At 47.8% G+C, this 25,919-nt stretch overlaps 1 long non-coding RNA gene and 1 other non-coding gene across 2 annotated transcripts in view; one reads left to right on the top strand and one right to left on the bottom strand.

Annotated features, from left to right (window-relative positions):
* LOC142574036 (uncharacterized) overlaps positions 1–25,919 on the top strand; it is a 49,045-nt gene that overhangs the window by 12,514 nt on the left and 10,612 nt on the right. Inside the window, exon 2 of the long non-coding RNA XR_012826401.1 lies at positions 20,196–20,226. This is a non-coding gene — a long non-coding RNA (uncharacterized LOC142574036). The remainder of the gene's footprint in view (positions 1–20,195; positions 20,227–25,919) is intronic.
* On the bottom strand, positions 14,474–14,546 carry TRNAS-CGA (transfer RNA serine (anticodon CGA)). Its single transcript has one exon. It is a non-coding gene; the product is annotated as a tRNA-Ser (tRNA).

The following is a 25,919-nucleotide window of genomic DNA, read 5'->3' on the forward strand; positions in this document are numbered from 1 at the left end:
TCTGCCCCAACAGAGTCTATGCCAAGCACATCTTGGTCATCACAGGAGCTCCTATCTACACCAACAGGAAGGGGTGGGAGCTGAATTTGCAAGGCGTTTACACTACGAACAATGAAGCGCATGCAGAAGAATTTGGATGAGATATCAAGTCTGCAAAGGACTGTGCCAAGACTGAGATGTGCTTCAGCCACCATTCCACCAGCACGGACATTTGGCTGAAGCATCCAGGTAACTCAAAAAGGACTTTCTAGAAATTCTTCGTCTTCAGATGCACCTGAAACTTCTGACCAAGCACGGACGACGCTGGCCAAAAGAGTTTCGTCACTTTGCGCTTAATCAGCTTCCTGGCCATGTCAATTCCATTTCTGCCAAGTGTTATTTTTCTTCTTTTTCATTGCCCATTCTCATTAGATATCATTCATCCTCATCCAAACATAAAGGTCAACCGATTATTCGCTGATACTTAATACCAGTCATTGTCTAGCAGCCTAACACATCTGTACCAGTATCTTCTAGTGTATGCTGTCATGCACAATTCCTCTCCTCAAAGAGCTGATGCAGCATCAGGATGGGTCTTGCATTTACCTACACACCGTGTGCTATGTACCATTTTACTTTTCTTGATGTGTAAAGCCTTCAATGCTTGCAGAACTGAGTGGCTTCTCTCTTGAATGCAAGCTTTCTCAATTTCCGTATTTCTAGTCTCGTTGATGATTACTCTTCTTCCTCAATAGCCTGGGTCTTTGCGCAAGCTACATTGAAGCGATTGATTGCAGAATCTGGTTTTGCTGCCCCACTTGGTTGTGGTAGCCATGTTACGTTTCTCGGATGTGGGGGCCTGGTCAGTCGCATTGGTAAGCAGTCTCTCGAGGTAAGCATTTGCTCCTGCAGTCCGCACAGCGACATAGACTCCCAGTATACACACACCATGACTAGTGCTACCCATTTGTTCTTTCCTGCTGCAACGATGGGCAAATTGTGCTTGTGGCCTACTCGGTCATGATTTGTTCAAAACTGAGACCAGCATATGCACTCACATGATTCGAAGTGTATGAAGTTGATAGCCGTATGGGTGGAAAGGCCCAGAAAAATGTCTGCTGAAGGTGATGCCCACGAAAGCGACTTGTCCATATTGCGACAAAGTGGGACGCCAAGTGTGAGCCACACATTAGCGGCCCTCGAAATAAAATAAACGTGCAGGTTGGAAAGGAGTTAATGCTAAAATGCCGGGTAGACCACGTCGCTGCGTTGGTTGTGGCAACAGATGCCTGCGTCACCTGATTGCTCCGCAATGGAAGTTGCTCATCTTCAACGGAAACTGTCGGTTCAAACAGGTGCGATGCTCTATTCAATCTGTTTGTATCGCTGGTAGTCGCTCATTACCAGACCACCACACGTGACGAAGGCAAGCACTATGTACCGTAAGAGACCCATGTTCGTGAATGCTCACTGTTGCCATATGGTTTGTAGCCAATGTATAATGTATTGTCTGAACTCTCAGCGGTGATTGATTGCTGATTAATTTTGCTGTTATCTCACTTGGTTACAGTCGCCGTGTTATACTTCTCGGATGTGGCAGCCTGATTATTTGCATAAGAAAGCAGACTCTCGAAGTAAGCATTTGCTCCTGCAGTCTGCACAGCGACACAGACTCCCAATTTACACAAACCGTGATTCGTGCTCCCCGTTCACCCTTTGCTGCTGCAGCCATGGGAAAATTGCGCCTGTGGCCTTTCTTGGCTGCGATTAAGCACGAACGGAGACCAGCATACGTGCTTACACGGTCTGACGTTGTTGCGTTTCGCCTGCGACACGTGGTTTTGCCGGCGCGACGGCGGCGGGGCGGCGGACATTTTGGCCCGATCGTCGTCACCGCAACACTCATCGCCAGGTGTTTCCAGGCGCGTCTGCGGCGATGCGACCGCCTAGGGATTTCGTTCCAGTCATTGTGCCCGAAACAGGCGATGCCAAAGCAGGGATCTCATTCCAGTTATTGGGCCCGAAACAGGCGATGCCAAAGCAGGGATCTCGTTCCAGTCATTGTGCCCGAAACAGGCGAAGCCAAAGCAGGGACCATCTTCTCGTTACAGTCATTGTGTCCGTCCGGCAGCGCCACGACCAGTTGCTACGAGATCTTGCGCAGCGCCACGACATGGTGCTACGGCATCGCTACGACAGTGTGCGTCACCATTAGCCCATTGTACATTCACGTGCTCGTCTTTTGAGGGGTTCCTTCTTGCCCTCAACTGCGAGAGTATAAAAACAGCTGCCCCCGGACGCCAGAAGAGGGCTCCGATTTCTTCTGCTGAGTAAAGTGCTCTCCCGTCTCTCTACTTCGGTCAAACCTGACCGCCAACTCTTTGCGATGTTAAAATAAACAAGTTGTTTCGTTGTTACCTGTCGACTCATGCTTTGCCGGGACCTTCGGATGCTTGCAGTTGTACCCCAGGCCGCCAGGCCAACGCTACCCTTGGGGCTTGCGACCCAGGTACAACCACGGGCGTCAGCGCCGAGTTCCCAACAGATCGTACCAGCAGTCCGATCCAAACATCTGGTGGCAGCGGTGGGATCGCCTACGACTTCAAACAACGGTCTGCCAGCGGCGAGATCGCGACAACGGAGGCCAGCAGCAAAGAGATGCAGTTGACTGTATGCTGAGCAGCTCAACGTCGATCCGGGAGCAGTGCAACGAGCCCTGTGTGACGACTGGTTGCCTGCAGCGGAACGACTGCGCGGAATTCCTGCCTGCGAGGTTTGGTGAGTGCGGGACTTTCTTCTTCTGAGCGTTGCCAGGCTTTTTGTTAGTGTCAGAAACAGAGCTGGTAATTGTGGTTGTCGTTGCTGCCGGGTTAGTTTGCGGCAAGACAATAGTAAGCAGTAGAGAAAGCAGCATTCAGAGCAGCCATGGATTTGAAGTCGTTGCGCAAACCGAAATTGTTGGAGCTTGCAAGAGAGTTGGGTCTGGATGTCTCAGACAAACTAAGAAAACCTGAACTACTAAAGGCTATTCTTGAGTTAGAGGCTGAGGATGACGAGCTGTCGGAATGCCTTGAGACTATTGAGGAGAGGTCAAAAAGACAGGAGCGCGAACTTAAAGAGCAAAAAGAGAAACATGAGCGCGAACTTAAAGAGCAAAAAGAGAAATATGAGCGCGAACTTAAAGAGCAAAAAGAGAAACAGGAGCGCGAACTTAAAGAGCAGAAAGAAAAAGAAGAGCGCGAACACGCTTTGGAAATGAAGCGTCTCGAGATAGAGATGGAACGCGCTCGTAATGGAAGTCAGGCACACGGTGCAGGAGAACGAGTATTGTTCAAAATGACTGACCTGATGCGGCCGTTTAAGCTTGGAGAGGACATTGGTTTGTTCCTGGTTAACTTTGAGCGAACGTGCGAGAAGCAGGGGTTCTCTCGGGAAACGTGGCCACAGCGCTTGCTCACTTTGTTACCCGGCGAGGCGGCCGACGTAGTCGCTCGCTTGGATAGAGAGGAGGCAGAGGATTTCGACAAAGTAAAATCGAGTCTGCTAAAAAAGTACCGGCTGTCTGCGGAGGCGTTCCGTCGGAAGTTTCGGGAAAATGAGAAAGGCAAAAGTGAGTCATATACAGAGTTTGCGTATAGGCTTATGTCGAACATGCAGGAGTGGCTCAAAGAAGAGAAAGCGTTTGGTGACCACGATAAAGTTCTGCAGTGTTTCGGGCTAGAACAGTTTTATAGTCGGTTACCGGAGAACGTGCGATACTGGGTCTTGGATAGGCCAGACGTGAGTACGGTGGCTAGAGCCGCTGAGCTAGCCGAGGAGTTTGTGACGCGTCGAGCTCGCGGAGCTAAGGACGGTCAAAAGGGTGAATTTGGCTCCAAGTCTGAGAGGCCAAGGTTCACGCCCATGAGATTAAAGGGGGACACGCGTAGTGCGGATGCGAGCGAAAGCAGTCCGACCAAACGTAAAGAGACGGCGGCAGCCAAACGCAGAAAGCGGTTCGAGATGAGGCGAGCGCGCTTGTGTTATACGTGCCAGAAGCCGGGTCACTTTTCGGCGCAGTGTCCGGAAACAACACCAAAAGTTGTGTTTTTTTCACTAGGCAGCACTGACGAGAACATGAAGCTTCTCGAGCCTTACATGCGAGACCTCCTCGTGAACGGGAAAGAGTGCCGAGTGCTTCGCGATTCCGCAGCTACGATGGATGTAGTTCACCCATCTTACGTAGAACCCCATATGTTCACGGGCGAGTGCGCGTGGATCAAGCAAGCCGTGGAAGCTCATAGCGTGTGTCTGCCAGTAGCAAAAGTGCTTATTGAAGGACCTTTCGGAGCGCTTGAGACAGAGGCGGCAGTGTCATCTATGCTGCCACCCCAGTACCCGTACCTATTTTCAAACAGGTCCGATCACCTCCTGCGCGAGAAGGGGCTTTTGTTTGGTGAAGCTAGTGTTCAGGCCTTAACCAGATCGAAGGTTCGGGAGCTCGCTGCAAAGGCGGTAGTTGCGGGGCCGACGTTATCAAACAACGAAAAAGGGTCAGAGGCGCAGCAAGCTGATATTCAGAGCACGCCCGAACAGAATAAAATTGAGTCTGTAGCGTTGAAGGCGCCAGATACTGGAGAGGAAAATCCCGACGCGGGAAAGTTAGAAGAGCTATCTACTGATTTGCTCATCGCGCCTACGTCAGACGGACTTGATAGGTTGCTAAAAGTCAGCCGGACGGCTTTGATGGCCGAGCAAAAAAAGGATGGCAGCCTGGAAAACGTGCGCTGCAATGTCAAAGAAGGTATCGCCAGGAAAACTGCGCGTTTTGTGGAAAGAGGTGGAGTCCTGTACCGGAAGTATCTAGACCGCCGAGGAGTGGAGTTCGATCAGCTGGTCGTGCCTCAATGCTATCGTCAGGATCTGTTGCGCTTGTCACATGGGGGTTCGTGGTCCGGACACCTAGGAGTTAAGAAAACTAAGGACCGTCTCTTGCAAGAGTACTATTGGCCAGGGTGTTTTCGGGACGCAGACCATTTCGTGAGGACATGTGACACTTGTCAGCGGGTGGGCAAACCAGGGGACAAATCAAGGGCGCCGTTGAAATTGGTACCTATCATAACGGAGCCTTTTAGACGGCTCGTTATTGATACTGTGGGACCTCTGCCGGTAACAGCCACGGGGTACAGACACATTTTGACTGTGATCTGCCCAGCGACAAAGTTCCCTGAAGCAGTGCCGCTTAAAGAACTCAGCTCAGTTGAGATAGTTAATGCACTACTGTCCATATTTGCGCGAGTTGGTTTCCCTGCGGAAATCCAATCAGATCAGGGCACAGTGTTTACTAGCGCTTTGACGACAACTTTTCTCGAAAGGTGTGGGGTAAAGCTGTTACACAGCTCAGTGTACCACCCACAGTCGAATTCCGTTGAGAAGCTCCACTCCGTCATGAAGCGCGTGTTGAGAGCGTTGTGTTTTGAACATCGAACTGACTGGGAGCTGTGTTTGCCTGGGGTGATGTTTGCGTTAAGAACCGCGCCGCATGCGGCTACGGGGTTTTCGCCAGCTGAACTGGTGTACGGTCGCTCGCTTCGATCTCCGCTTCGCATGCTTCGAGAATCATGGGAAGGTAGGGGCGACGACCCAGTCGTGGTGGAGTACGTGCTTAAGCTCCTCGAGCGCTTAAGAAGGGCACAGGAGTTGTCAGGTGAAGCAATGACAAAGGCCCAGCAGAGGGCCAAGGTTTATTATGATCGGACAGCCAGGGCCCGTCGTTTTGAGGTTGGCGATGAGGTCATGATATTGCGCACATCGCTAAACAACAAACTAGACGTGCAGTGGGAGGGCCCAGCACGAATTGTTCAGAAACTGTCGGACGTTAACTACGTGGTAAGTCTGCCAGGAAAGCGGAAAGCACAGCAAGTTTACCACTGTAATCTGCTCAAACCTTATAGACAAAGGGAAGCAGTGGTGTGCATGATGGTAAACGTTCCTGAAGAGCTTCCGGTCGAGCTTCCGGGACTAGGCTCAGTGACGAACAGGGAAGACACCGGTCAAGTCATTAGTGACCTTATCAGTAAAGCACCGCTGTCGCCTGAGCAGAAAACCGAACTACACCAGCTATTACAAGAGTTTCAAGGTCTGTTCTCTGAGAGGCCTGGTAGGACTTCTGTACTTACTCATGATATAGAACTTACCTCCACAGAGCCAGTACGATCCAAGGCGTATCGGGTGTCACCCCGCCAGAGCGATATTATGGAGGCTGAGGTAAAGAAAATGCTACAGCTCGGTGTTATTGAGGCAGGTGAGAGTGATTATACCTCCCCTTTGATTTTAGTTGAGGTACCGGGCAAGGAACCTCGTCCTTGCGTCGACTACCGCAGGCTTAATTCCATCACTAAGGATCAAATTTATCCGATCCCTAACATCGAGGAGCGCCTTGAGAAAGTTAGTAGCGCTCAGTTTATTTCCACCCTAGATCTTGTCAGGGGTTATTGGCAGGTTCCACTTACAGAAGAGGCTAGTAGGTATGCGGCGTTCATTTCACCAATGGGAACATTCCGTCCTAAAGTGTTGAGTTTTGGTTTGAAGAACGCGCCATACTGTTTTTCAAGTCTCATGGATAAAGTGTTGCGGGGACAGCAAGAATTCGCTTTACCGTATCTAGACGACGTAGCGATATTCTCCGCATCCTGGTCTGAGCATATGACACACTTGCGGGCAGTGCTAACCCGCCTGCGCGAAGCAGGCTTGACAGTAAAGGCTCCTAAGTGCCAGTTAGCACAGGCCGAGGTTGTCTACCTCGGTCACGTGATTGGTCAGGGTCGTCGCCGCCCCTCTGAAATAAAAGTGGCCGCTGTGCGAGACTTTCCGCAACCGCGCACCAAGACCGATATTCGGTCGTTCTTGGGTGTCGCCGGCTACTATCAGAGGTACATCCCTAGGTACTCTGATATCGCGGCTCCCCTGACGGATGCTCTAAGAAAGACAGAGCCTCAAACAGTCGTCTGGGACGAGACCAAGGAAAGAGCTTTTAGCGCCCTAAAGAGTGCCCTAGCAAGCCAGCCTGTGCTACGATCGCCAGACTATACAAAAGGGTTCATTGTTCAGTGCGATGCTAGTGAGCGAGGCATGGGCGTTGTACTGTGCCAACGGGAAAATGGAGAAGTAGAACACCCCGTCCTGTATGCAAGTCGTAAGCTGACCAGTCGTGAGCAGGCGTATAGCGCCACCGAGAAAGAGTGTGCATGTCTCGTGTGGGCCGTTCAGAAATTGTCATGCTATCTAGCCGGCTCGAGGTTTATCATTGAGACGGATCACTGCCCTCTCCAATGGCTGCAGACCATCTCTCCCAAAAATGGCCGCCTCCTGCGCTGGAGCCTCGCTTTACAACAATATTCCTTTGAGGTGCGTTACAAAAAGGGGAGTCTCAACGGTAACGCCGATGGCTTAAGTCGAAGCCCCTAACGTAGGAATCAGCCTCAAAATTGTTTGTTACTGATGTTTTTCTTCCTGAGGCAGGATTTTTTTTAACATATTGCTTTTGTTTAGTGTTTCAAAGTGATGATATGCTTTCTAGTGCAATTTTTCAATTTGTGGACGCGTTCTGAGTGATGCTAGACTACTGTAAGGAACTAGGCAGTGGTATAACAAGGGGAAAGAGCCTGGCAGGGCTTAGTGAGGGTTGTGCCGTGCTTGCTGACTGAGCGGTTGAGTTTTCAGCGTAGTTCTAACGCTTGCCGGGAACGAGAACAAAAATGTGAACTCTCCCGAAGTCACTTTGCAGTGTCCCGTGCGAACCTGAACGAGAGAACGAGGCCTTCTCTGTACGCTGCGCTCAAGAAACGTCAAGGGACGCCCGACTTCGGTTATGAGCATCATCGAGCGACATCCCTCCGGACAGCGGATGCAGTCCCCTGTCCATCGGGATCTCCTTTCCCCGGCGGGGCGGTCTGTTGCGTTTCGCCTGCGACACGTGGTTTTGCCGGCGCGACGGCGGCGGGGCGGCGGACATTTTGGCCCGATCGTCGTCACCGCAACACTCATCGCCAGGTGTTTCCAGGCGCGTCTGCGGCGATGCGACCGCCTAGGGATTTCGTTCCAGTCATTGTGCCCGAAACAGGCGATGCCAAAGCAGGGATCTCATTCCAGTTATTGGGCCCGAAACAGGCGATGCCAAAGCAGGGATCTCGTTCCAGTCATTGTGCCCGAAACAGGCGAAGCCAAAGCAGGGACCATCTTCTCGTTACAGTCATTGTGTCCGTCCGGCAGCGCCACGACCAGTTGCTACGAGATCTTGCGCAGCGCCACGACATGGTGCTACGGCATCGCTACGACAGTGTGCGTCACCATTAGCCCATTGTACATTCACGTGCTCGTCTTTTGAGGGGTTCCTTCTTGCCCTCAACTGCGAGAGTATAAAAACAGCTGCCCCCGGACGCCAGAAGAGGGCTCCGATTTCTTCTGCTGAGTAAAGTGCTCTCCCGTCTCTCTACTTCGGTCAAACCTGACCGCCAACTCTTTGCGATGTTAAAATAAACAAGTTGTTTCGTTGTTACCTGTCGACTCATGCTTTGCCGGGACCTTCGGATGCTTGCAGTTGTACCCCAGGCCGCCAGGCCAACGCTACCCTTGGGGCTTGCGACCCAGGTACAACCACGGGCGTCAGCGCCGAGTTCCCAACAGATCGTACCAGCAGTCCGATCCAAACAACGTGTATGAAGTTGGGTGGAAAGGCCCTCAAGAATGGCTGCCGAAGGTGATGTCCGCAATAGGGACTTGTCTATATTGAGACAAAGTGGTACACCAAGTGTGAGCCACACGTTAGCGGTCCCTGAACGAAAATAAGCGTGCAGGTTGGAAAAGAGTTAATGCTAAAATGCCGGGTAGTCCATGTCGCTGTGTACGCTGCGGCAGCAGATGCCTGCGTCACCTGATTGCTTCGCACTGCAAGTTGCTCATCTTTAACGGCGACTATTGCTGCAAGCAGGTAGGACATTCTGTCCAATCTGTTTCTACTGCTGGTTGTCGCTCATTATCAGACCACCACATGCGACGAAGGCAAGCACTACGCCTGTAGGTAGGTGGCTGAATGTACCGTAAGAGACCCATGTACGTGAATGCTCACTGTTGCCATGTGGTTCGTAGCCAATGTAAATTGTATTTTCTGAAACCTATATGGTGATTGATTGCTGTATAATTTTGCTGTTATCTCACTTGGTTACGGTCACCGTGTTATGCTTCTCGGATGTGGCAGCCTGGTCAGTTGCATTGGAAAGCAGTCTCTCAAAGTAAGCATTTGCTCCTGCAGTCTGCACAGCGACACAGACTCCCAATTTACACACACCGTGATTCGTGCTCCCCGTTCACCCTCTCCTGCTGCAGCCATGAGAAAATTGCTCCTGTGGCCTTTCTCGGCTGCGATTAAGCACGAACGGAGACCAGCATACGTGCTGACATGGTCCGACGTGTATGAAATTGATTGCCACATGGGTGGAAAAGCCCGCAAAAGTGACTGATGAAAGCGACTTCTCCATATTGAGACAATGTGGGACACCAAGTGTGAGCCACACATTAACGGCCCCCGAAAGAAAAGAAACGCACAGGTTGGAAAGGAGCTACCGCTAAAATGCCGGGTAGTCCATGTCGATGTGTTGGCTGCGGCAGCAGATGCCTGCGTCACCCGATAGCATCGCAATGCAAGTTGCTCATCTTCAACGACGACTGCCGCTGCGAACAGGTGGGACACTCTGCCCAGTCTGCTTGCGCCGCTGGTTGTACCTCGTTACCAGACCGCCATGTGCGACAACGACGGTGAGCCGTTTACGAGTTCGCGTCATTGATTCCAGCGTATCTCATCATGCAACTTTTATTTCTGCTATTGCACGAGTATGTACACCGCTTGTCTTCTGTCAATAAAGTCGCACGTTCTGTGCGACTTTATTGACAGAGCCACGTCACTCACTTTAGTGAGCCACGTTCACTCACTTGTGGCTTGTTTGTATGGGCATCAGTAGAGGCTGTTTGGTCTCTTGGCAATTAGAACGCACCGGCTACGTGGCAGCCGAGGCATCGAGGCATGCCGCATAGCCTGCAGGGCGAGCACGGCGCGTTCAAGCGTACACGACCGGCGAAACGCGGCCATATTGAAAATTGCGCTCAAGAAATGCACTTCCGCTCCCTGTTTTAACAACGCCATCTGGCGTCCGCCTAGGTAAGTTCCATGCGCTGCCACTGCTTATTTTCGAACCACTGTGGAAGGTACAGTTTCCCGCCTCTAAAGTTGGTTCTTTATCCTATGACGACAGTTCGGCGAGCCTCAATTTAATCGCGTACTTCTTGCAAGGCGAGAGTCAGGAGCAGCTGCAGATACAGCGATTAGATGTGATGCTGTTGCGGCTGTTGCTGAATCCGAAGCTCTTTGAAGTCTATGGTTATAGCGGCTGTGCGCTGCTATCTCAAAGCGCGTTCGTTCTTTGATCTCTAGTACCACGGACATTGGATAAAAAACTATATTTGCTTTACGGACAGAGGGTACGTCACTGGAAATTCCAAGACCTCACACGTGTATGTTTGTAGCGTGTGCGCGCTTGCATCCTACGGTGCCCGCAGCATGTACGATGCACGAAGGTAGCGACGTCGCGTGTCGGCGCCTGTCTTATCGCCGGCCACGCTGCCGCCGTGTCTATTTTTGGGGTACTCCACATGCGCATAGTCACCGTTTTTGCAAGTGAATTTCGCATTCTTCTGCTGCCCGAAACGCGCTCATTTTGGATAGTACCAATGGCTATATTATCTAGTGTATGTTAAAACGACGATGGCATTTGTACACCGGCAAAGAAATAAATCGTTTAGAACTTGGGCGGTCACGAATGTAGTCTAACGTTGCAGTTTTTATGTAGCGAAAACGGCTACGAAAGTCGCGCAGTCCCGGAGATAGGCGCTTCAAAGCGCCAACTGTAGCGAAAGCACGAGGAATTTGCACGCAGCGTACGCGCCAAGCATTTCAGAGCTCACTGGCTTTCCAATGAGAGGAGTATGCGGGCGCTCGTGGCCTATTGGTTAGAGTACCGCGCTCGACGGCCGACGTTCGATTCCACCCCATCGGTCACACATTATTTTCTTTTAATGAAAGCGAGGCGAAAGAAGAACCTACCTGCCGCAAAATGGCAGGAATGAGGTGGGAACGCTTCGCAATAAATTTTTGGAATGTCTTCATATGCGAGTCCTAATTATTGTATAGTGGACTCAACTGCTACACAACAAAAAACAACAAGAAAAATCAACACAAATTACCCAATATATTGTTTATTGAGAACACTAAACGGTAATATTGTTGTGCAAGGTTTGAGTGAACTCAATTGCACTTGAAAATTTGTTGAAGTCCGTTGTTTGAACAATTGCCCAACAATATATCAATGGTTAATCAACAGTCATTTTTGTACTGGAAGGCCGTGATAGGAACCGGCCATTTCGTTATGCATTATTTGCTGGCACACCTTGTTGGACGCAACACAAATATTGCTCTTGCCACACATTTCTTGAGGTTGCTATAAAAATATTTAGATGGTAGCAAAGAGTACAAAATTTCCCAAGGACGAGGACGGCCACAGAACAGGTGCTTCCTCGTCCATGTAGTCTTGTGCTTAGCCACTGCCTAAATGTGTACAGACCCGCCCAACAACGCACATTGCTAAGATATGAATGATCGTAATGAGAGCAGCATTCCGGGCAAGCTGGTAATCCGTTAATCAAATATTATTGCGCAACAAAAAGACACGGACGTGCTTGGTGTGTGTACTTCTCTTACCTCCGTGTCTTTTTTGTTGCGCAATACTACTTCACTAATGAACGATCCCCTTATGTGGGCATCTTGGGTCAGCATTCATACGGATTTTAGTGAACAGGAAGTTCCTTAATTGACGCCCGCACAGCAATTTATCCAAGTTTTTCAGTATAATCTAAGTTTTCGTTTCCTTTACGCCCTGGCAGCACGCTGCAAGCTAAATGCACCACCACTGCGGTAGCACTCTCACTTATTGTAAGAACTTTTCGGCTAACAAATTGCATACGAAGTGCGCAGCTTAGTGAATTCCGCCCCTGAATCACATTTTCAAAGACGGAAACAAGCAAACCCCTCCTACAGAAAGCCCACGAGCGTGTTTGCATCTCTATTCGGCTTTCAACAACTGCATGTGTTTTGTCATTTAGGACTATGGCGGATTCCAGTGTTTACGTATGTATTTGTATGTTCACGTTCTTGTATTCTGAAGACAATGGTGATTGCATATTTTTTTTTTCGACATGCATGCAGGCTTCATTATTTCGAAACTTGTCTAAAAGTCCTGCTGTCAAGACGCACGCGAACGCAGTTTTTCCTGTCGTTAATACTTCATGAGCTGTCTTCAAATCACAGAAAAGAGGACCATGTTAAAGAAAACTTAAGAAAAGCCTCTTACTTTGCGTGTTTCTGAGTACTTTGTACAATGTTTCAATTACAATTGGTACCCTAGAACAACTATATCAAATTTTGCATATCTAAAGCTATATACCTATATATAGGTAACTAATCGCACTTTCAAGTCTACTACGAGCAATATATCGTTGGTCTCGTCCATCTATTGTGAACCAGTCTGATTTCAATCGCTGGTTCTTGTCATGGAAAGCGCCTGCCCCTGTATCCGTCCATCTCATAGTTGAAAAGCGACGCACATATAAAAATGTATTTACTGCTGTGTTCTCCAGTGGGTACTATCCCTGTTGCACAATCATCCACCATGTGGATGTCTGTACCAACCACAAGTCATTGTGACATTGTGATCACGGCGCCACGAACCAAAACCTGTTACTGTGAGGCCATAGTTACGACGTCAATCTTGTACAGCTAGCAATGAAACGTTTAAAGTTACCTTTCACCCTCCTCGACAAGCTGTGTTGTTCCCGCAAGAAATATTCTAGAGTGGAAGCTTTCAGCTTTAAAAAACTCCACGTGTGGGCACAAGTCACTACGTCGTAAAACGAAGATGTAGCACTGACGCATCACGACACAGGAAGATCAGTTTTCAGCAAGTGTTAACCTTGAGCATGTATCGCCAGTATGTTTTGCTGTTTAACAGGTGACCTGACACTATGTGCATTGCCAAGAAGAATTTGATGTCGCAGAAGAACCAGAATGAATGAGTAAACTGCAATGAAATTGTCAAAAAATAATATTCTACTAAAAGAAAGTACTTGCAATACTTTATCAGCTTGCTTCATCTACCATCTACACCAGAGGGCTCTCTAGCCAGCGAGAGTCAACTACTGCTAAAGAGCAGCCAACGCAACCGTGTAAAAATTGAATATGACTTGTTTCATTCTCTCGCGCTAAATACCTTTTGATGATAGACAACTACCATTTAAGTCATTGTTATATTGAAGACAATTTTAATTAAGTGGCATAAAGGAGATAACCATTGCAGGTTACGCACAAGCACGGGCCGAACATCCACGCAATGGTCGGCACGCCTGTTGTACGAAAACACGCTCCTTTGAATTTATTGAACTTAGCACAATCCATAGCATTATTCCTGAACCGCTAAATTTATAGGAAACACTAGTAGCTCACCACCTTATCCACTCTTATGGAGACCCGAATGGTGATTCGCCCATGCTGCCTAGAAGGTATTCAAAACAGCCACTAAGGACGAAGAACAATTTTCCTTCAATTAGAACCTTTCGAATTGGCACGTGTGCAGCTAGACCACTTATCATCCCCAGGTGAGCTTCCGCCAGGCTGAACGTGCCTGTTTGGAGGATGCAGCCCGAGCCACTTTATGAAATCAGCAGTGCGGAAAAGCTGCTTTTTTAGTTGAATAGTTACGTCAAATACCTCCAACCAACAAAGGAGAAGAAAGGGGGTTAACCGAGGGGCCCGATTATTATTAGTTATATCATGAGAAGCCAACAAACACTGACACCAAGGACAACATAGGGGAAATTACTTGTGCTTAATAAATGTACTGAAGAAACGATAAATTAATGGAAATTAAAGTGGACGAAAAAACAACTTGCCGCAGGTGGGAACCGAACCCACAACCTTCCCATGTCGCGTGCGATGCTCTACCAATTGAGCTACCGCGGCGCTGTTTCCCCATCCACTTTCTTGGTATTTATGTGTACTAGTAGAACCGTGGGAGCGTTAGCCAGCGCCATCACTCACAGACATTGGCGGCGGACGTGGAACGTCGTTTTTGCCGCAGGCGTCACGAGAACGTGATCTTTTTGGGTGAAGGCAACTGGTCAATAAACCCACATATGCTACCTAAAGGCATCAATGTTGCCGGATTCGAGACCCTCGTTATATAATAAACGAGAAGAAAGGGGGTTAACCAAGGGGCCCGATTATTATTAGTCATATCATGAGAAGCCAACAAACACTGACACCAAGGACAACATAGGGGAAATTACTTGTGCTTAATAAGTGTAATGAAGAAACTAAAAATTAATGCAAATTAAAGTGGATGAAAAAACAACTTGCCGCAGGTGGGAACCGAACCCACAACCTTCGCATTTCGCGTGCGATGCTCTACCAATTGAGCTACCGCGGCGCTGTTTCCCCATCCACTTTCTTGGGTATTTATGTGTACTAGTCGAACCGTGTGAGTGTTAGCCAGCGCCATCCCTCACAGACCTTGGCGGCGGACGTGGAGCGTCCTTGTTGCCGCAGGTGTCACGAGAACGTGATCTTTTTGGGTGTCAGTGTTTGTTGGCTTCTAATGATATAACTAATAATAGTCGGGCACCTCGGTTAACCCCCTTTCTTCTCGTTTATTACTTAACGAGGGTCTCGAATCCGGCAACATTGATGCCTTCAGGTAGCATATCTTGGTTTATTGACCAGTTGCCTTCACCCTAAAAGATCATGTTCTCGTGACGCCTGCGGCAACAAGGACGTTCCACGTCCGCCGCCAAGGTCTGTGAGTGATGGCGCTGGCTAAAACTCCCACGGTTCTACTAGTACACATAAATACCCAAGAAAGTGGGTGGGGAAACGGCGCCGCGGTAGCTCAATTGGTAGAGCATTGCACGCGAAATGCGAAGGTTGTGGGATCGGTTCCCACCTGCGGCAAGTTGTTTTTTCATCCACTTTAATTTGCATTAATTTTTAGTTTCTTCATTACACTTATTAAGCACAAGTAATTTCCCCTATGTTGTCCTTGGTGTCAGTGTTTGTTGGCTTCTCATGATATGACTAATAATAATCGGGCCCCTTGGTTAACCCCCTTTCTTCTCGTTTATTATATAACGAGGGTCTCGAATCCGGCAACATTGATGCCTTTAGGTAGCATATGTGGGTTTATTGACCACTTGCCTTCACCCAAAAAGATCACGTGCTCGTGACGCCTGCGGCAAAAACGACGTTCCACGTCCGCCGCCAATGTCTGTGAGTGATGGCGCTGGCTAACACTCCCACGGTTCTACTAGTACACATAAATACCAAGAAAGTGGATGGGGAAACAGCGCCGCGGTAGCTCAATTGGTAGAGCATCGCACGCGACATGGGAAGGTTGTGGGTTCGGTTCCCACCTGCGGCAAGTTGTTTTTTCGTCCACTTTAATTTCCATTAATTTATCGTTTCTTCATTACAATTATTAAGCACAAGTAATTACCCCTATGTTGTCCTTGGTGTCAGTGTTTGCTGGCTTCTCATGGTATGTCCAACAAAGGTCACTTTACCTCCTAAAGAGAGCGTGATGTAGCGTACCTTCTCAAGCAAATTTTTTGCTAGCATACCCTGTCAGGCAGATTCGACCATAACTATAATAACGTACAATTCTAACTACAGATGGCTCCACACACGTAACTGTTTACACACCAAGCCTCCCGCCAGGCAAAGCTGAAGTGCATGAGGCGCTAAGCCGAAAATTCGATCCATGACAACGGAAAAAAACAGAGAACGCCACAGCTACTTAGCTGCTGCAATCGGTTATTGCAATATGTGCATGGTGCATGTAGCGCAATGTCTCTCACGTTGGGCGCTGATTTATCCAGAAGGTTTGAAAGAGAAGAGAAAGGAAAGAATATTACCAATATATGAGTATTTCCTTTCTTCTTTTCGCCAGAAGAGAAGGAAAATATAGGGCCCTTAAGAAAGACAAAGTATCGAACTAAGTGAACTTCACAGCGCCGGCCCCAATTCAATGCAACGCCATACCAATTACATAATAGGTGACGAATAGTCTTAGATATAAATGAACCATGTGTACCTAGTGTGAAAAACGGGAATATTTTGAGCCAGCAACACCTACAAGTAAGTTTTTTTTGTTAAAGTTACGCTGAAACGATTTTGATGCTTCTGTACAAGTGTACTGAGTCGATAGGGTACGTTTTCGTAATCATTAATTGGCGCATTCTTGTGCTACGTCTTAAGCGTGTAATTTAAGGCTTTATAGATGTACAAAGCTACCGATCGCAGCCCGCCATTCGCCTGAGCGACGGGAGTTCACCTTTTGATGCCGGTAGGGCCAGCTATTCGAATGGCTGCCCCAAGTCGGGTGATCGTTAATTTTTCCAACTTTATGGTGAACAAGTGTCGTTCGCAATAGTTGGAATCTTAATTAATTTGCTTCTATAAAAAGGAAGTAAAACAAAGAGAATTCACGAGGACAATTTATCACTCCTTTAAAGCACTTCCGGCACGCAGAAAGTGTCTACTGCTTGCGTTACAACATGCGCTGTGTTGATGTGCGCTGCCTGGTCTGTGCTGGTCCTGATCTTCATTACGCGAGCACCATGGTTCGCACTTGCGCTGTGGTCTGCGAACGTATCAATCGGCGCCATTTCAAGCTCCGAGGTCGTCTTCATCTGCAAGACAAACATTCGGATGGAGTAGCTGCAGTGTCGGTATCCGATCGGCGCCACCATCTACGCCTTCGCAACCGTCACTTCAGGCCGAAGGATTACTATAGCAACAGTGTTACGCGTGTCCGGTATTCAGGTAGACGCAGACGCAAGCACAAGCGGAGTGGGCCTGGGCGCTTTACGGTATGAGCGGAGGCGCAAATGTGAGTGGCTGGCACGGTGCAGCCACCTGGTGGCACAGAGCTCAACTAAACACAGAAATAATATAGCAGTAACGAAATGCATTCTACTTTGCTGCTGGTGTAAATTTTTGGCAGGAGCATAACCTTGCACACGTTGTTCTTCCAAATGTTTAAAATCTTTTACACCTGGTTACAGCCATATTAGCACTTTGTTCGGTTGATTAATCTCTGCGCCACCAGGTGGCTGGGCTGGGAAGACCGATCAGGCTGCTCACGTACGTCTACGCTAAAAGTCTTTCATCACCGCTATAGCAGTATTGAGAGGCTTTGCTTTACGTCTCCTCACATCCGTCAAAACGCCCAGCTAGCCAATGGCTGCCGGAATACCGGACGTGATTGGCGCTGCGACGAAATGCTCCCAACGCACGCTGATTCGATAGCTCTCGCTTGGAATCGATTGCCAGGCGGCTGGCGGAGAGAATGAAGAGGTTTCTAGCGATGACTCCAAGGCGAACCGAAGTAGACGACACGATGTCTCATGATGACAGAGAGCCAGTGAAGGCAGAGGATCTCTCGGCGAGGAGAAAATGAATGGCTATTGAGGAGAGTAACTTGTAATCGTCTGAGGCTTTATTAATATGAGACGCTTTACACAAATTGTAATACCAATGTTTTGCTGTAGCTGTACCCTACGCGTCTACGAAATTTGTCCGAACCGTTTCAGGGACCCTTTAACAATCCCCCCTCCCCAAAGAACATATAGAAGCTGAAATACTCAAGAAATTCATTTACACGCAATCTATTGAAGCTTAAAATATTTTTTACAAAGCACAGCTTGCTCACTGAGAACCTATCGCAAGCCATATGGCTCCTGCCAGAATTAATATTCCCAGTATTGTCATTTTATTGCGAAAGGATTATATGCCCCATTACTCGAAAATTTGTCGGCGTCGGCCTGACCGAAAAATGGTACCAAAATTGGCTATGTCGAAAGAGCAAGAACACCTAAAAATGCTTCGATGGATATCAAATTTCTCAGGGAAGTTCCTGTAAACCAATTCATGGCTTTGCAGAGAATTTGGTACATTTCGGTCTGGGCAGTAATCGAACCCGCGCCTCCGAGGTGCAAGACGAGCACGTTTTACTGACCCCATGGCGGTTCCAGGGGTCTGGCTGACTAAAAGTCTGCCTATGCGTGCGTCATAGCATACGTCACGCCGCAGCGATCTGGCTGACTAAAGGTGCGGCCTAGTGCGTGCGTCATTGAGTATATGACGACGCAACCAATAGGGAGGAGATGGTTCCATGTCATGAGTTCATAAAATGAGCGCTTTCATGACCTTCCGAGGTCTTCAGAAGAACTTAGGTTTGGCCTAGTTGGTGTTTACTGCATATCATATTGACCGCAAATAAAGATGGGCACAGCGAGAGAGAACACATAAACCACACGGGCGGTATTCCTTTGCGTTCCGAGGTCTGCAAACGGTATAATGCTTTCGCATGCCCACACGTAAGCAGTCTTAAGTGTCTGCCGAAATTTTAGCTGCACGAGCTTCAAGTGACACTCTTGTTTCATGCGTAGCACTTCCTGTTCACCTCCTGAGACGATCGGGGACGGAATTCAAAATAAATCGAAACAAATAGAAACAATAGCAGCGTACAAAGTTCATTGGTTTCAATATAAATGCGATATTAAAGCATAAGTAAATTTAGTTACAAGATTTGTTACAGAAGTCTCTGCAATAATTAGAATGAATTAGAAATCGCTGATTGCCGCACACCAAAGCATAGAACCGTAGACTTTAGAGACCCGCCATGTGAGCATGACTTCGGCTAAATTCATCGAAACCTGGAAGTAGAAAGCCGATTTAACGACGTCGCTAATGATTCCACATACAAGGTGGCATAATATTTCACGGCTAATTAATGAAAAACGTTTGCCTGGCATAGATTGAACCGCTGCGTTGCACAGCGGATGTGACGTCCGTCGCTCCCCTCTCGCTTCTCCTCTCGCGGTGCTCACCTGCTCGCTCGCTGGCTTGCTCGCAAACGCTGCGCACGCGCGCTCCTTACATGCTCTGACGTCAGCACCGGAGAGAGCACGTAAGGTACGCTTCGTGCTCTGCTCGCGTGAGGGCTACGCCCCGCCAGGTGGCGGGCGCTGGGCTTGCTCCTCACCCTCCCTGGCTCCTCGCCCGCATATTGGGCCAAGGGAAACATGTTCGCTCGCTTAACCTAAGGAACACTAACGCCGAGGTTAAACTGCAACAACGAGGCACTTAAGTCAAACATTAGGGTCGCCTACTCTTTTTTTTTTCTTCCTTATCATGTAATAGCACTGTTGCCGTTTTGCGAAGCGACTTGGTACTGCACTGCCATTTGCAAAAGACACTGGGACGCATTTTTCTTCTTCATTGTCATTTGCCATTCATGAACAGCCTTGCTGTTACGTCTGATTTCCCGTGTTAAATACCAAAGCACTTTCTCCCGTTTGCAGCGCGGCCGGTTCCTTTGCAAAAGTTTTCAGTGTTGACGGTATGCCTTTCACTGTTATGGTCATCACAGAAAAATTGCTACTTCTGCGCATAAGATGTTCATTTATGTCAGGGAGATCCTCGGATAGTAATGTTTGAAAAAATGCTTAAGCGAATTTCTTAATGTTAGATACCAAATTAGAGACTATAACGGGCATAGTTTTCTCACGGAGCACCTCACATTTATCTTCTGGGCAACTGATTTGTTCATTACCAGCATTGCGGTGCGTCCAGCCCGCAACTACATCCCTGCGCATAGCACATCTGTGTACAAATAATTCAGCGCGTCTCGTCGCTTGTCCATATAATAAAGTGGTGACATGTGTATTGGATGTTGATTTTTAGATGGAAGCTTTTATTGTTAATTCCGGAATTCTGACCAGTTAATCAGCCAACGGCGCATCATGCTTTATCATCGCACGTCATTGTTATTCGGACTAAGTGAGTATTGTCTCTACTAAACTTACGCAGTAAATAACAGTATGGAAGCACAGCAGCTAGTGCCTCAGGCTCCTAAATGTACATTGCAAGTGAACCAGGAGTTCACAAATTTTCCCAATTTATTCTTGCACAGAAAATTGCATATTTCCTTGTTTCTGCTCTTCAATATCTAAACTGTCTCGTAAGACGTTTGTTACGCTGATAAAAGCTGAGCGCATGTCTGTCATTTATATTTCAGAACCGTTGCACTGAGTTGCGATATCAGCAAGGTGAGATACTATTGTTAAACATCAGCATGTCTCAATCATACATGTCTGGTTTCTGCTTGTGACAAATAGAAGCATTTTCTTCGAAATTCTTTTCTTGTTTCTTGAAAGGCTGGCGTGAATAGTAATATTTTGATTCGATGTTAACTTGAAGGGGCCAGTCCTCGGGGTCTAATAATTCAAACAAATTTGAATAGTTGGCAGGTGTCCCAATAACCGAACTTCAGAGCTTTAATTTTTGCAATGCGAAATTTTTTTTTATTTCTGAGGATAGGGCATACAAAGGCATCACAGAGAATCGTTTGATAACCTACCCTAATCAGTAAAAAAAAAATTCTTGCAAGTAGACTGGCTGTTCACGCAAGGTAAAAGCAGTACTCATTTCTGTACAGCTAGGTAACAAGTAACAACACACACATGCATGAAACATCACAGAATATCATTTGGGAACGTATTTCAAGCTAAAAGATCATGACATATAAAGACTAGCACCTCCACATCTTGTGAAGAAGGCCCTTCCTTCTCTTAGTTACGAGCCTAAAAACACAGACATAGAGAAAAAAAATCACAGAAAGAACTTTCATAATCAGAGTCAAGCGAGAAGATATCACAGATGACGTCTATCTGCTCCACATGCAGTAAAAGGTGCTCCTTTCTACAATTCATAAAACGTTTTTCAAAGCCCAAAATTTGATGCCGAAAAACTAATTCTTTCACATGCTGCAAAAAAGGTGCTCCATTCAACAGGTTACATTTTCACTGGCTGTCGATCACAGCCTTTCACTTGTTGTTTGGATCGTCAGCGCTGAAAATATCGGCGGGCCGCTTTTTTAAGGGCCGGGCGAAAATGGCTGCATTTGCTGCTCCGCCAAAGAGTGGGTTTTTATAGCCCGAAAGGAGGGGAGCTTTCTGGCAACTTTGATATTCTGTGATTACACATTTTGAGGAACATTTGAAGCAAAGCTTGCAAATTAAGGTTGCTTATCAAGTTTTGCTTCCTCGAAGCGTAGAGCTCCGGAATAATTGCTCTCGGAAAGGTTGTCCACGACGGCACTACGTGCTCCGACAAAGCAACGTTAATAACGGCCACAAAGCCTGGCTCCTCAACAAGCTGTAAAATGCATCCAGCGTACTATGAATCCAGAGACTTCCTCTGTTATTTGCAGTGCTTTGGTTTAGTGTGTTTTAGTTTTGGGTTGAAATGGTAAGCTACTGAAGCCTGTTGCACCTCTGGCTTAGCTAAAGCGGCCGGCTTCTTACCACTTTTACGCGCACAATGTTCCTTTTCGTCAGCCATGAAGACGTCCGGCTGCATTTCAAAGTGTGTCTAGAGAGTTGTCGTAGTCCCTGTTGGAGTCCACAGAACAGCGTTTTGTTTGAGGCAATGAGCTTCTTCGCTTCACATGACCTTTACACAATATTCACCGACGATTATGACGCTACCTGAAGAAAAAATTTTAGCGCACCTCTTTATGTACGTTCATTTCATGGCGCGGACAATATGTCTCGTGCGGCACTTTCCGAGAGGAGCGAAGTGTGGCGCGTATGCCTCGATAAGCGTAAGGCTATGTGATCTCCTACCCGCATTTATGATGCGGGTGGCAGGTCAAGTCATATTTTTCATTTTTCGTGGAGTTTCTTTCACAGTAAGAAAAAATTAGTACACAGTTAGTACGTCGCTGAATATACCGAAATAGATGTCCCTTGGGGGGGGGGGGGGGGGCTGTGCCTACAAATCCCCTATTTAAATTTTCATAAGAAAGACGATTTTTAGACAGTCACAAGTGCCTAATTAAATCTCAGTAACTAATAAAACTGGCAGTTGCTCCACTGCACCGGAAACAATATGTTCTAGGCTTTCTTAGAATAACGCAATCGCTCATTCCTAAATATGGGTTCATGGTAGTTAACTTGCAGACCCTGTTTGTATTGATGACATATGCAGTCCAGTGACAATGTTTCCATCGATAATAAGTTTTGTAAATTATTAGAAGGGCTTTTTTTCATGATACTTAGCTTTGCTTACTGCAAAGAGAAGCAATACCGAGACATTCACATGCATTTCAGACGCCGTTGATAAAAGACTCCGGAAAACTCGGGAGGGGGTAGAGTGCTGTCTAAACATGTAGGCTGATCCAGAATATTGTGCCATTCAAAATTTAGGTTGTTAGACGCTTCGCTTACTCTCATGACACTATATTTACACTGCACGTTGCATTTGGCCTACAAATCCAACACTCCATTTCTCTTTGCATATACATGCTCAATGGTTGCTCTGTAAAAAAATTTGCCGAACTCCAATGTCATTGAAATCTACATAATGCGAAGGCTGGCGCGAATGGTTGCAACACAAGATGCCTACGCCCGTCGAGCTGATGGGGTTATAGCGGCCCGATGTGCACTCTGTCGTTGTGCTATCGCGTCTGGATTTTAAGGCCAACTGCAACGACATCCTACTTGTGTTAAATTGTTTATAAATGAGCAGTATAATGCCACTAAAGCAATCTTGGCAACACCGCCGGTCTAGTAATTGTAAAGTTTATTCGTTAGCAGCCTTCAAACAGCACGTAATCGAACGACACGTGCACAAGTGGCTGTCACTATAATTGCTAGCACGGCACCTCAGAGATATTTCAGCGCTCCACGGGGGCTCCCTTATCTCGGACGTAATGACAGGAGACGTGCCGTCCAGGTTATGTGTCCCTTCTAGTGAGCGGCATTAACGCCGTTTTTCTATTCTTCGGTATGAAAAACAGCTATTTTGGCGAGTCTTTTGGGACGTTCCCGCTTGCATTTTAAACGACAATTTTTTCACGCAGGTTCCTATTTATCTCTAATATCTTAAATTAGGCATTCTATGCTGCCCAAATTTTTTTTGGGCCGCATAAGGAGTGAGCGAATGAAAGCACTAATAAACATCACGCGGAGGACCTTCTCTAGCGTGAGCTGGCCTCGCACTGAGGCTTGAAATAGACACACGACTCAATGGGCCAAGACTTTACCACGCACTGCGCTTTTTCCTCCTCAAGCTATAGCATACGACACGACTGCTACCTCTCGCCGTTTGAGGCTCAGCGCATCTGCGTACGCAGCTTTAAATTCCTCTATGTATATGAAAAGCAGTTACGGGCCATTCCGCGGCATGGTGTCGTGTAACCTATTCACACTGACAGACATCCAAGTTACAGACAGTCTTCTCGGTTAAAACTGCTTTCCCAATAAAACGCGCACAGCAAGGGTCGCAACTTGGTTTACACAAATGAAGAGCAACTACAATCAAGGCTGCACAGAGCTATGCACAGTAGCAAATGGCGCATGCTAAACACGGCAAGCATACAAGCGAGCAGAGACCCACAAATAGCAAAACCTAACATATAATAAGGACAAATGTTGCGGCATAGAAACGGCAAACATCTGCCTACGACGAGTACTGGCATGCAACACCAGTCAAACGACACGAAGATGGGAGAGCACATGTCTTGCCGGTTTCCATTCAGTTCAAATATTTTAGGTCAAATGGGTGCAAACTCAATATGGTACAAAAGTACAACAATAAGATTTTTGCTAAGTAAGTGGTCCATTCTGGCCGCCTTGGAAAACAAGCTTGAAATTCTGCAATGAGGTCAGCCATCTGCTGTTTTCATATAAATAGGTATTTGCAATATGAATATGAATATGAATAGTTCCTGCCTCATGACCTACTTAATCTACGCCGGCACTGTAAAGACCATCCCGAAAGAGTCGCCCAATCCTCACATCTTTCCTATTTTTACGAAATTTGATAAACATTTCGTGCGAATGTGTTGCATCCATCCTTTCCTTAATTAAATCTAGGTAAACTATGTAATCTTCATAAAACCCCTAGGGCAGTTCCTTCAACAGAGGCTAATTCCAAATATGTTATCTATGCAAACATTGGACATCTAACTTCGTCGGTTTCAATATACTCCAATGGCGGAAGCCCTGCAAACATTCAAATCAAAATCAACAACCGTGCCAAGGCATTGCTGCGCTCCTTGGGTGGAAAGAGGACTACGCGCTTTGTAGACGCCGCAGAATACACACGAGAACACCGGTTCACGGCGGTAGTCGTAGACGTTAGCTCCAGGCTTACGCACGCGTTTAGTGTCGCAACGGAATACCCCGAAACAGCTGAAGAGGTAGCGATTGCGCTTGCGCTTACCGACACCCTCTGCGAGGTAGTGTTTAGCGACTCACAATCCGCAGTTCGCAACTACGCGCGGGGGCGCATTTCCTCCGAAGCTCTCCAGATTCTAAGGAAAGCTGGTCGACAGCACTTCGATAACACCGCCATCATATGGTTTCCAGCGCACGTCGCCACCCCCACCGATGAAGGCCGCATTAACTTGAACGAGGTAGCACACCGCTCTGCGCGAGAACTGACCCGCCGCGCAGAATCGGGGACCGCCTCTTCGAGTTCGGAACTGCTGGCTCAAAACACGCGAGAACGCCTGGTCAGGTACAATGACATCACCAAGCACTACCAGCTAGGCAGGCGGTTGCTGCCCCTACCTCACCCCATGCTGAAACGTCGCCAGGCAGTCATCTGGCGACAATTGCAAACACAAACATTCCCCAGTCCGGTGCGATTGCAGCACATTTTCCCCGAGCAATACCCGACTGCTCTTTGCAAATTATGTCAGGAAACTAGAGCGACGCTGTCACATATGTTGTGGGAGTGTCGGGTTACATCAGCTACAATGGCAGTAGCTCCGGAGGGTCTTGCGTCGAAGTGGGCCGCCGCTCTGCGCAGCTCCAACCTCAAGACACAAGAGTGGGCTGTCCAGAAAGCCCGAGAGGCGGCGACGAGGCAAGGCCTCGAAGTCCCCTCATGGGAGACCTGAGCTCGGGTCATCAAATTTGCCGGATTCCGAATAAAGTTGTATCCATCCATCCAGTACTGCGCTTTTCGGTCTTTGATATTTTTGATGCTCGTATAAATCTTCGAGTCAAGCATCTATAAGTTAATCTTACTTTTCTCACACGTACAATGACTCTTTTAAAGAAAAATCTCCGTTGTCGCTCTTAACGTGATTTTTTTATCACTGCCGTGTCATTGTCCTCGAATTACATTTTAACAGTGATATCATAAGAAGTGAACAAATACAATTACATGACTTATCACATGACTAATGAACAAAGGTGGCATCGTCATCCTCGGCATGTTGGATTTAAAGGGTTAGTAGAGTGACGTCACGTGCTGTTGTTGTTGGTCGCGGCTAGTGGTAAAGGGAGAGATTTGAAAGAGAATGAGCGCTGTCGCCGAACGTCTGTAAGCGTGGTCCCTAAGACGAGGGGACAAGAGCGGGAGAATGAGAAGGCGGGGAGAAAAGAAAAGGCCGGAAAGGAGAAAAAAAAACCTAACCTCTCGTTTCCCCGACACCCTCCCATCCTCCTTCTTTTTAGAGCGCAGCTCTTTGGCGTCCGTTCCTGGGTTTCGCGTCGTCGTCGTCGTCGGCGTCGTCGTCGGCGTCGTCGTCGGCCTCGTAACCAGCTCCGCCCCCCTTTCATCCCCCCAGCGCTAGCAGCGACCGACTGATACCGCTGGATGCCACTGACGCCGCTAGAGAGTCAAGATAACGTGACTGCATAGAACACCGTCGCCGCCATGCAGAAAGAGGAGGAAAGGGTCCCCCCCCCCCCTGTTCTTGTGTGGCGGATAGCTGGGGTTGACT

This window comes from Dermacentor variabilis, chromosome 3 (assembly GCF_050947875.1).
Source record: "Dermacentor variabilis isolate Ectoservices chromosome 3, ASM5094787v1, whole genome shotgun sequence".
NCBI classification, from domain to species: domain Eukaryota; kingdom Metazoa; phylum Arthropoda; class Arachnida; order Ixodida; family Ixodidae; genus Dermacentor; species Dermacentor variabilis.